The sequence below is a fragment of the Psammomys obesus genome, unplaced genomic scaffold (assembly GCF_907164565.1).
Source record: "Psammomys obesus unplaced genomic scaffold, mPsaObe1.curated_primary_1811, whole genome shotgun sequence".
In the NCBI taxonomy this organism is placed as follows: Eukaryota; Metazoa; Chordata; class Mammalia; order Rodentia; family Muridae; genus Psammomys; species Psammomys obesus.
The window spans coordinates 5,716,504-5,729,167 of NW_026596091.1; the positions used below are offsets into that span (position 1 = coordinate 5,716,504).

Below are 12,664 nucleotides of genomic sequence, written 5' to 3' on the forward strand. Positions count from 1 at the left end.
TTAGAGAAAGTATGCATAAGGGGAGGGATGCATGTTTAGACTCTGACCAGCATTTAAAAGAAAGAGACATAAAAGAAGGAAATAGTTGACACCTTCAGAAACACAGCCAGGTCCTCCTGAACAGCGCAGCTCATAAGGACGCTGCTAGTCACCGAGAGGTCAGGGACTGAAAACCGCAGTGCAACTTTAAAGGATAATGACTCTGTGCATCACTTTAGCACACTGCTTGTGTTTCTTGATGCTCTTACATGTCTGAGTTTAAATCTCAGGAAGAAGGCACCAGCCTGAAGAAAATTGGAAATCTGATTTTGTGTGCCTTATGAATTAGGTGGCCTTGGTTCCATAGTGTCCCCACCCATGAAACAGAGACAAAGCTGTGTGGTCTTGGTTTCATCTTGCTACTACAATGCCAGAAAAATTCCAATGCTGCTTCAGCCCTCCTGGTCTAGACCATGTCAATAGCCCATGTTGCCGCATTTTAAGGAGCTCAGATTAGAGCAGTGTTTGTCAGCCTTCCTAATGCTTTGACCCTTTAATATAGCTCCTCATGTTATGGTGACCCCTCAACCATCAAATTATTTTGTCTCTACTTCATAACTGTAATCTGGTACTGTTATAAATGGTAATGTAAATATCACTATGCAGGCTATCTGACATGAGACCCTGTGAAAAGGTCCTTTGACTCCCAAACGGGGCAAGACTCACAGGCTGAGAACCACTGGATAACAGGCTAACAGATAGTTTTGCAAACTCAGAACTAAAGCTAACCCCCTCCCATGAACATTTCACCATGACTTAGAAATGAAAGAAGATACAGGTTGGGGAGATGGCTCAATGCCTAAAAGTGTTTGCTATGTAAGCCTAAGGATCCAAGTTCGCTCCCTGGAATGGATAGTTCAAAAAGCCAGATGCACATCTGTGTTCCAAGCGTTCCTCTGTCAAGATGGGAGAAAGAAAAGGGGGAGAACTGGCCAGAATCTGACAGGCCAGCATGGAGTATGCGTCTCAGAGGCAGAAGCCAGAAAGATGCTACATCCAAACAAGTTAGACAGAGAGAACTGATTTCTGCAAAGTTGTTCTCTGATGGTGATACATGGGCTGTAGCAGGTGCATGTCTGTACATACACACACATGCACACACTCACTCACACACACACACACACACACAGAGAATAAAGAAGAGACATAGGAAAAACTCTGTTATCCTGTAATTCAGTAGTTCTCAACCTGTGGGTTGCAACCCCTTTGGGGGTTCATCGATCTTTTCACAGGGTCTCATATCAGATAGCCTGTATAGTGATATTTACATTATAATTTATAACAGTATCAAAATACAGTATAAAATAGCAACAAAATAATTTTATGGTTGTGGGTCACCACAGTATGAGGAGCTATATTTAAGGACCCCAACCCTCTTTTTTATCCTCTGGTAGTTTTTATTTTTACTGTAAGTATTTTATTCATTGAATATTTTGATTAAAGGATGACAGTCTTTGAGTCTAGAAACAGCTTTAAATAACTAATATGCACCATCATGTATGTCCTATTCAAGCACTACATTGCTTTTATTAGGTGCTTCATTTAGCTGATATTTGCAGCATTTTGCAGGAATGCTATACATTATTTAGCATGATTAATTTATTTATTTTTGTTTTTTTGAGACAGGGTTTCTCTTTGTGGCCTTGGCTGTCCTGGACTTGATTTGTAGACCAGGTGTGAGCTGCCTTATTTGCCATGATTTAAGATGTTTTCAGAGGCCAGGAGTGGTGGTGCACACCTTTAGTCCCAACACTTGGGAGGCAGAGGCAGGCAGACCTCTGTGAGTTTGTGGCTAGCCTGGTCTACAAAGAGAGTTCCAGGACAGCCAGGTCTATTATACAGAGAAACCCTGTCTTGAAACCAAAATGATGATGATGATGATGACAATGACAATAGCAATATAGTAAAGGCAGGAGAGATGGCTCTTCCAGAGATTCCACTTCAGTTCCCAGCACCCGTGTCACAGCTCACAACTGCCTATAACTCCAGCTTTAGGGGAGTCAACCTTTTCTCTCATCCTAGAGCACCTGCTCACACACAGTGCACATAAACACACAAATAAATATATATTTTTAAAAAAAATGCTTTCAGACTTAATGGAGTTAGTACTTTACTGTTTTCACAGTAAGCCTCAATAACTTGCAACCAAGACTTCTGCCTGCTTAGTAATTTGATCATGCAATATAGTTCTTTCTTCTGTCAAAATGATAAATTAATATTTGAGGTAAAGCTTATGAGACAAATACTGCAAGTTGATTTAAAAAAAAAAAAACAACAACCAAGTATTCAATTAAAATGCAAAGTAGAGTGGCATGGTCTGAACTGTTTCTAACTTTTTCCCACAATGGTGAGTTAGGCAATATTCAAAACACTTCCTTATTTTAACTTTAAAATCTGAAATGACTTCTCTATATTGATAAGAAGATTCTTTGTTTTCCGGGCAGGGAGTTCACACTATATTTGGCATGCAGTTGGGTATAAAGCTAGTGTTTAAACAGAGCTACTGAAATCATCGCATCAAGAAACGCTCTATGGAACTAGTTTTTATTCAAGTGATGCCAAAAATCACATGAGTAATATGCTATATATATTTGGTTTTGGACTGCAGGGCAGGAGTGGCAACGGCAAATATCATTGTTTCCAATGCTGAAGGGAGCCAGTTGACTCTTAAGATAAAGTCACTTTAGATAGTCCTAACACTGTTAGCTGAAGAGCAGACCCGAGTATTGTTTACATTAAACTGCATCCTTTGAGTAGATTAGGGGAATTCCATATTGACTGTTTCCTCCACACTATAGAGGACAATATTGTTTGTTGAAACATCTGATTTCTTTCTGAGGCATAAGATGACTTATTCATTAAACTATTCAAGCACGACTCTTTTGAGTACTTATTGTATGTGAAGTACTGTACTAAGTTTCATAAGAAAGAAAGGAAGGAAGAAAGAAAGAGAAAGGGAGGAAGGAAGGGAGGGAGGAAGAAAGGAAAGGAAGGGAGGAAAGAAGGAAGGAAGGAAGGAAAGAAGGAAGGAAGGAAGGAAGGAAGGAAGGAAGGAAGGAAGGAAAGAAATTGTAGGGCTAGAAATATTTCTCAGTTGGCACAGCTCTTGCCTGACACATGGGAGGCATTGGTTTCAAGCCATGGTACCACGGGGTTCTAGTTTTCTTCCTGTTGCTGTGATAAAACTCAAATAGAAACTTAGGGAGAAACGGGTTTATTTGGCTTATACTTCCAGATCACAATCCAATACTAAAGGACACCAAGGTAGGAACTCAAGGCAAGAAGATGGAGGCAGTAGCTGTGGAAGAACCCTAACTGCTGTCCCCTTCTCCGGCTCCCTCATGGGCTCGTGCTTACCTGCCTATTTTATGCCTAGGACTACCTGCCTATGAATGGGGATGCCCAAAGTGTACCGGGCCCTTTGCCAATTCCCAATCAATCCGTAACCTGTTACATACAAGCACACAGACCTACCTGATAAAGACAGTGCGGACTCTCCCTTCCTTCCTTCCTTCCTTCCTTCCTTCCTTCCTTCCTTCCTTCCTTCCTTCCTTCCTTCCTTCCTTCGGCAGAATTTGTCTATGGCCTCAAGTTCACAAGCTCTGCCTGCCTGTCTCCAAAGTGCTGGGATTAAAGGTGTGCACCAAGACTCTTTTTACGTGGTTCTAGGCTTTGTCAGGTTGACAGTTAATGCTAATTAGAACTTAGAGTTTTAAAAAAGAACAGTGTATTAACTGGGTATTTGCATGAACCCAATAATCAGCTCTAGTTAATGGTTGTAGACAGAGAGTGCAAATTTCAAACACCATTAGTGAATGTTTTAATACAGTAGAGGAAGAGTGAAGACTTGGGGATTAGAGTCAAAAAGGGCAAAGCTTGAGGAGATGCGCGGGATCCATATAATGGGGAATAATGGACAAAGCATGGAGCAGAGAGCATTCCATTGCCAGCAGCATAGGACACAGTAAATAGGTCACAGAGCATAGAACTTCCTTATGACTCAAAGGGTAGTTTGGGGCCAGGAACACCAGCAACCCCTGGAATCCTTACAATTGCAAAATAAGTGTGTGGTTCTGCTTGGCTCTCATCTTTCGGTACTTGAATGCATTAACATCTGAGAATTTAACATCTTCAATTTAAAAAGGATGTTGAGCCAATAGAGAGGCTGAATGGCTTCTCTTATGAGCCCAAATCAGACAGTCCTGGAAATAATGAGGACCCTGTCACATGGAAATATTTGAATTCCATGTTAAGAAATTTAAGCTTGCTTTCTACTTTTTCCTCTACCTCTCCTCCTTTCTTCTTTTTCTTTCTTTCTTTCTTTCTTTCTTTCTTTCTTTCTTTCTTTCTTTTTTTTTTTTTCCTTCTTCTTTTGGTTGGTTGTTTGAGGCAAACTTTGTTTGTAGTGCCCTGGCTATCTTGGAACTAGCTCAAAAGAATTGCTTGGATTAAAAGTATAGGCCTCCAGGCCCAGCTGGGAACTCCCCTTCTTAAGAGAGCCCTTTACTTCAGGTGGCCACTCCACAGCCCTTGACCCCCACAACTATGTCCTCCTGCCCAATCTCAAATAATAACTCAGTATTTGCTGGCTCTGAGACCCTGCCTGTGGAGACTGTGGGCCCAGGACAGAACCCAGGACAGAACTAGAGTTTGAGGGAGTCTCCCAGAGCTTTTGGGGGCCCTTCCAAAGCAGGTGACAAAGAATTAGCTGGGACCTAGGAGAAGAGACACTTTTCCAGATGGAAAGTTCCCAGAATGAAAGTGTTGCTCTTCTAGGGGAGACGAAGGCCAAGGGCACCCTGGGAGGTGATGGTCATGGGATGGAGCTCCCTGGAGACACAGTGGTCCAGGAAAATTTGCAGGAGACTCCTGTGGTGATGAGCCTGGGACCAGACACACAGGACCTGGAGAATTCAAGCCATCCATAAAACTCGCCCTCAAGTCCCAAAGCAGTTTGGAAAGAGTTCCGCTGCTTTGGGTATGGATGTGGAAGTTCTTTGGAGATGGATGGCCCCGGAGCCCAGCCCGCCTCAACCTAAAATACCTGTAGATGTGGAGGACCAGGCTGAGGGCAAGGGTGGAGGTGGGGAGCTGAACATCTCCCTCCATATGTGTCTCCTGAAGGCCCTGGTTTTTCTGAGCCTGGGGACCGTCCTAGTCTGTGGTGCACGGTTGGAGTTCGAGACTAGGCCCATGGAAGTAGCAAAGCTGCAGGGCTTTCCAGATGCTGAGCCCGAGATTTAGCTGGCTGATACTGTGCGAAACAGGCAGGAAGAGACAGAGCAGCTGCAGGCCTCAGTTCTACCAGACGATATTCCCAGCCTGCAGAGCATGGGGGCTTCTGCTGGACAAGCTGGCCAAGGAGAACCTGGGTATCCAACTGCTGCTGGCCCAGCTGTAAACTCAGAAAGCTTCAGAGCCTGTTGCACCAGCCGAAAAATGAGGAGAATGCCCCTCTCCAGGAGGCCCTGCAGGAGGGCAAGACCTCCCACTAGGCCCTAGAGTTAAAACTTCAGCAGCTAAGGGCTGGACGCCAGGGGCTAGAGGCTGTGTCAGGAGCATACATAGATGCCGTGTGTCTCAACTGGGATGGAGGCCCACAGGATAACAAGGCCACCAAGGAGCAAGGCCACAATGGGCAGGAGCCTGATCCCAGCTTGTTGGAGCAGCATAAGCAGCTGGAGGCTGAGGCCCTAAGACAGGAGCAGCAGGGACAGTAGCAGCTGGAGTCTGTGCACTGTGACTTGAAGACGGACTTGTAGGAGGCAGGCCAAGGAGCCCCAGGGACTCATGCTGGCCTTGCTGAACTTGGTCACATGTTGGCCCAGACATTGCAGGGCCCAGAGAATTGGGGTCATAACACCGGAGTAGCTTCCAATGACTCAGAGGCCTGGCACCAGAAGAAGACCCACTTCCAGAATTCCAGGGAGCAGAATGGAAGAAGTGGCATGGTGGGCGTAGGGACCAGAAGGCCAATCACTGGAAGCATAGGAAGGAGGAGTCAGGCGGGAGAGGAAGAAGAGTTGGAGGGATGAGGGCAGGGAACCAAAGAGGAGGGGGTGGGGATGGGGGATTGGAAGGAAGACAAGCTAAGGGGAGAAAAATCTGGGGACAACAACAAAATAAAGACAAACCACAGAACCCCAAGATACACCCTAGGAAAAGTGGGAGCCCCCACTCTAGAGAAAGCCAGAAGCATTCTGTGGGTGGGGGACGGGATGACAACAGCCCTGAGGCCCTGTTCTGTTGGGAGGAGCGGCTGAGGTGCAAGGCTGAGGTGCCTTCTTTGGTGTGGAGCTGCCCCCGTGAGGAAGCAAAAGCTGGTCTCTGTGCTGAGAACATACTTGGCACAGCTGTCCTGGGCTGGGCAGCCGACTAAAGAGCTGCCCCTCTCACTTGCTTACTTGGGAGAAGATGCCGTCTTCAGGCATGACCAGCTTTGTTTCTAGAATTTTGTGGATGCCCTGGAGGACAGCCTGGAGGAGGTGGCGCTGAAACAGATGGGTGGTGCGGATGAAGTGTATGACTCTGAGGACTTTGTGTTCAGCCACTTCTTTGGAGACAAGACATTGAAGAAGAGGTCAAGGAAGAAGAAACACTCCAGGAACCCCAGAGTTGTGGGCCCCAGGGAAGAGCACAGCCGCCATCCCCACCACTGCCACCCTCACCTTGCTGCCACTGAGCCCTGGGATTGTGCGACCCTCGATCCTATGCTCTCACTGTCCAGCAGGTCCCTCTTGGCTCCTTAGTGCCCTTGAATGTCCTTCACAGAGGAGAGCAAAGCTCTTGGTCCCCCACTGGTACCACTTTTGCTAGAAAAAGGCCACACTTGGCTCTGCTGGGCTGTCTATGCAAAGGCATGCAAATGCTAAAGGCCCTGGGTACTACGCTGTGTAGAGGCCTGGTGGGGGAGCACGCTAGGGAGTATCCTTATTCTGCAGCCAGAGAGCTGTCCACCTTTTGTGTGACTGTACGGCAGAGCTGGCCACCCTGTAGCCTGGAGAGCCTACAACCACTCTGGAGCTGCTGGTTGGAGACTTGGCCTGGGCTTTGTTAGCTTTGGAGGCAGCTACCCCCGAGCGTGAAGCTCCCCCCACCACCTTTTTTAGAAAAGATTTTATTTATTTCATATGTGAGTGCTCTATCTGCATGTATGCCAGTATAGATGGTTGTGAGCCACCACGTGCTTGCTGGGAATTGAACTCAAGACCTCGGGAAGAGCAGACAGTGCTCTTAACTTCTGAGCCATCTCTCCAGCCCGCAGAGTACCCTTCTCTCATGCTTCTGTTGTGTCTTTCACCTCCCCACCTGAACTAGCGACCACAGTAGGGCTTTGTCACTTGAGGTGGCCTCTAAGTGCAGGGACACCTCAGGATTACCACTGCAGTGATAGGTACAGCCTCGACCCTGCACCCAACCTTCTGCTTCTGCTGTCAGCCTTCGAGTCCTGCAGGCCCTTTCTCCATGTTCACCGCCTTTCCTGAGGAGCCTTGTCATCAATTGCCTCAAGGTTGGCCCAGTCTAGGCTGGGTGGCCTCAGAAAGAGGGCTGAAGTGTAGAGGAACGGGGTAAACAAAGCAAAGAAGAGAACACCCTGCTTCTGCCACACACACACACAAAGTTTAACCTTTATTCTGCACTAATTAAGGCATTTATTATTGCTGCTGTTGTGTGTGGTATGCTTCATGTTTGGGGAAAGGGTATCTGTGTGTGTGTGTGTGTGTGTGTGTGTGTGTTTAGTGAGTATGTACGTATGTGTGGGTATATGTATGTGTATATGTGTATGGTGTGTATATGGGGTTTGTGCTTGTATGTGTGTGTTCTTGTGCACATGCTCAGTGTCCAGAAATGGATGGTGGGTGTTTGGTTTTATCACTTTTGCCTTATTTTCTTTCTATTTTTTTTCCTTCTCCACTTTCTCCCTCTCCTCCTCTTCTTGTTTTTTTTTTTTTTTTTTTTTTTTCAAGTCAAGGTTTCTCTGTATAGCCCTGGCGTGCACCACTACTGTTGGACTGTTTTCACCTTATGTTCTTGAGACAGGGTCTCAGAATCTGGAGCTATGCACACGCCAGCAAAGCCCAGCAAGCCTCCGGTCTCCCAAGCAGTCATCTGCTGAGCCCCTCAGGTGGCCTCATGACCATGCCAGATTCTTTGTATTGCATGTGTGCCCAGGGGTGGCCTGTCAGACTGCTTTGTGCTGACTGGGCTAGTCCTGTGTAGGATACACGAAGTAACAGGTAGGACCACTGCTGTGGCTTGAGGAATAATTCCTCCTTCTCAGTCCTACTCACACAGTGTGGTCCCCAAAGTCATTTGCTGAAGGTAGTAAATGTAATACATGGACAGACACTGGGGTTGTTTGGTCTTTGAGTCTGTGAATAACACTTTAAATAAGCATCCCTGCACAGGCCTCTTGGTGCACACACATGCATCTGTTGGTATATGCCTAGGGGTATGACACGACCAGGTTAGCCTTTTGGGGAGTGGAAGGCCACATGAACAAAGAGGTCAGCCCGTCTCCAGCCGCCAATCCAGCTGAGTACAGCTGCACAAATCACTCCACACGAGAGTAGAAAAGGAACTCTTCAACCAATCCACATGATTTGCTCTGAATTTTTGTGTGTGAATGTATAGTGCTGGGGATGGACCTGAGGCTTCATGCATGCTGGTGAAGCAGTTTATCACTAAACTGTGGTTTTTGTTTTGTAGGAGCTGATCTCGCTATGTACCTGGTTTGGCGAGGGAACTCACAATGTGAAATGAGCTGGCCTGAAACTTGCCTTTCTGCAGGAGACATCTCAAGAGCTGGGACTGCACACAGCAGTGTGCCTGGTCAGGGCTCCTCATTGCTGAAGTCATTTGCTATACAGTAATAACTATCTGACACAGGTACATGAATTTTGTTAAATATTATTTATTTAATTTTGTTTTATGTGCATCGGTGTGAGGGTGTCAGACCATCTGGAACTGGATTTTCAGACAGTTGTGAGCTGGGAGTTGAACCAGGTCCTTTGGAAGAGCAGACAGTGCTCTTAACCACTGAGCCATCTCTCCAGCCAAAGTACATGAAAATTTAAATGTGACTTTGGGGTTTGAACATAGTTGTTGAGAGCTGGAAAAACAGAGGGGTTGTTAAGAGATGGAGGAAGAAATGTTAGTGAAGGGCCACCAGGCTGGGGACAAACATCATTGTCACTGGAGGCTTGAGAGAGTAAGCGGTGACAGACAGCTGTGAAAGGGGCACAAAAAACCTGGCCTCAGCAACATGAACTTTATGTCACATAGCTAATGAATTTTCAGAGTGGGCTGGAGGATTTCCGGGTGGGATTTTGAAAGTATCATTTGGCTTCTGAGAACTAAGTATAAGAAGGTATAAAAGGAGTGACTGGTCGGCTCTCTAAGCGAACAGCTGGTCAAGGACAGAAAGAATTAGAAAATAAGACTTCTTCCATTCCAAGCTTTGCCATCTGGCAGAAGGAGAAAAGCCAGTGGTGTGCCCGTGAGAGCTTTGGTTGAGAACTCAGAAAGAAGCTGCATGCTGGTGCAAGCTGCAATCCCAGCACTAGGGGACCTGGAGCAGAAATATTTCTGTGCACTTAACGCCATTCTGGGCTAACAGGGTTCTCAGCTGGGGAAAAATAATTGAGGAGGGCTGAATTGAGATGTGGACTGAATTTCAAGTCTTTGGAAAGTTGCACAACTTTCAAGAATGATGCTGGTGCAGAAACAGCCAGAAACCCAGGGGAGCAAGCAAAATTCTCCCCTCTGCAGCCCGAACTCTGCCGGGTGTGTTACAACAGAGTTGATGCGGTTCTCAGCTGCTCAGGAGTGGAGACGAAGGAGCTGCACATCAAACTGGAAGTTTGAAACTTTCCCAGGTACTAAGAGAGAAAAAAAAATAAAAATAAAAATCAGGAACCGCTCCAGGTCCTTTGTTTAGACCAGTGGTTTTGCAATCTGAGCCTTTCTGCAGGAACAGAAAGTAAGCCTCCAAGAGAAGAAAAGTTATGGCTAGATGCTGTTTCCCCAGCATCTCTAGCAGAGGTGTGAAGAAGAGTGGGAAAATACTTTCTCTCTGTGCTGATGAGCTTCTGGGATCTGTTCTGGAATAAGGAGCTAACCCCATTTGTTTTACCCTTTGGAGAGGCCCTACACGGGAACCGGGGTATGTGTGGGGGCCAAAGACAATGATCTCCAATACCCTGTCAGTGAGGGCACTGTTGACCCCTGTGTACCTTCGGCCTCTCCCTGTGCACAGTCCCCTGGGAGAGCTGTAGTGTGTCCCATCAGCAGAGATCTTCAATGATGATCTTCTGGTTCCTGGGTGAGAAGCCAAGCTCAGCAATATGAGCCCACCACGCAGGCCCACTCCTGCTTCCGGCCACTGTCCCAGGAGACCTCAGCCTCTGGCAGCCACCACCAATGTCAAGATCCTCAGTGAAACAATCAGAACTCAACTGATTTCTCTCCAAGGAACCACAGCCTCTCAAAATGTTCTAACTGCTGGCTCCTTTCTCTACCCCAGAATGAAGTGTGAATGTAAATGGGGAAAAAGATATTGGTGAAAATAATCTAATTTAAAATTTTAGTAAGTTGTTACTGGATTGTACCATCTGAAAAAGATTAAAGGGGCTGGGTGTGGTGGCTTTTGTTTATTATCCCAGCAGTTTAGGAAGCTGAGGTAGGAGGATCTTTGTGAGTTAGAGGCTAGTCTGGGCTACAGAGTTAGACTCTGAAAAAAAAAAAAAAAAGAAAAGAAAGAACATAAATGTGAAAGATTAAACCTATTTACTCTAAAGTTAGAGCTGCCATGCTAGCTCATATATCTAATCCTAGCAATTAGAAAGCTGAGGCAGGATTACAAATGCAGTGCCAGCTAGGGTTACACAGCAAGACTGGCCCAGCACACAGCTATAATCCCAGCACTTAGGCAGATGCAGGTAGGTCTCTGAGTTGAGGCCAGCCTGGTCTACAAAGTGAGTCCAGGACAGCCAAGACTACACAGAGAAACCCTGTCTCAAAAAAAAAAAAAAAAAAAAAAAAAAAGATGGCAAGTTGTTCATTGCTTCTTATAAACTGACTAGTTGTCAGGAGTCTAATAGCTACCAGCTTGCAGCAGCACCTCCACCTAGTGGCCACTTGGGACTGGACAATAAGCATAAGACAGGAGTCATAGAAAATTAGAGGGATTTTTTGGGAAAGAATTTGTCCTAAAAATTAGAGCAATGGAAACTGAGGTATGTTCCAATTTTCAATATAACACTGAATGAACTTGTTAAACAAGTCAATTCTATGTGATTGTCTCAGAACAAAAACTCAAAGCTTCCAACATAGCATTGTTAGAATGGCTTTAAGGTTGTACTTCCTTAAAGATCACTCTATAAAATATATTTAATTTTATGTGTGTTTGCCTGAATGTACATGTAGGAGCCCACAGAAGTCAGAAGAGCAATTGAATCCTTCTGTGATTGCTTTTCTTGGTTGTCAACTTGACAACATCTGGAAAGAACTACAGTCCAGAAATACAGGGCACACCTGTGAGAGAGAGATTATTTTTGCTTTGGTGAATCCACTTCTAGTATGGACCTTTGAGGCAAAAAGACACACATCTTCAACTCGGATCTTGAGGTGGGAAGACACACCTTTAACCTAAGCTACACCTTTTGCTGGAAGTCTCTATAAGAATGATGAAGAAAGGAGCTTTTGCTCTTTGCCTGCTTGACCTTGACTTGCTGGCACATCCATTTCTTCACTAAAATTGGAGCTTATTTCTTGAAGATTTTGGTGTATACTGAAGACATATAGCCTCATGGACTGAGCAACTACTGGATTCCTGGACCTTACATTTACAGCCAGCCATTGTTGTTTTAGCTGGACTGCAGCCAGTCAGTCCAATAAGTTCACACACACACACACACACACACACACACACACACACACACACACACACACAAATTCCATATACACCCACTCTGTAAGTTGTTACTCTATATAACACTAATATGCCCTGGAATTAGTTACGGCTGGGAGCCACCAGGTGGGTACTGGGAACTGAACCTGGGTCTTCTGCAAGAGCAGTAAGATCCTAACTGCTGAGCCATTTCTTCAGCCGCAGAGATTACTCTTTATTGTGGAAATTTTAAAAATAGAGTTCCAAAATTTGCCTATGAGGACTTATTTTCACAGTAGTTTTATGGTGGTATATTTTTCTTTACTTTTTTTTTATTCTCCCTCCCCTTGAGTCAGGATCTTTCTATGTAGCCCTGGTTTATCCTGATGTAGATGAAGCTCGCCTCGGACTCACAGAGATCCACCTGCTTCTGCCTCCCAAATGGTGGGATTAATGGTGTGTGCTGCCTAGCCTTATACATTCTGCATATTTTTCCTTTGGCCCTCTTTTAAAAAGACTACATACTCTCAGGTATTTATGCAATTGTACTCAAAGATCAATCTATAAGAGCCTAAGTTTGAAGTAGACCAAGACCTGCCAGGTCCTGTTGGAGAGGAGGTGGGGAGAGAATGGGTGAGGGTCTTTGGAATCATAAGCATGATTTATGTGTACAGCATGTAAAGACAAGGCAGTTTTTACAAATAACCTTAAAAAGGCCCAGGTGTTGTCACTGGC

The 12,664-nt window shown here is 45.5% G+C and overlaps 1 pseudogene; it reads left to right on the forward strand.

The window, feature by feature from the left end:
* Positions 1 to 4,584: 4,584 nt before the first annotated feature.
* On the forward strand, positions 4,585 to 6,788 carry LOC129691639 (pre-B-cell leukemia transcription factor-interacting protein 1-like; annotated as a pseudogene).
* Positions 6,789 to 12,664: the final 5,876 nt, after the last annotated feature.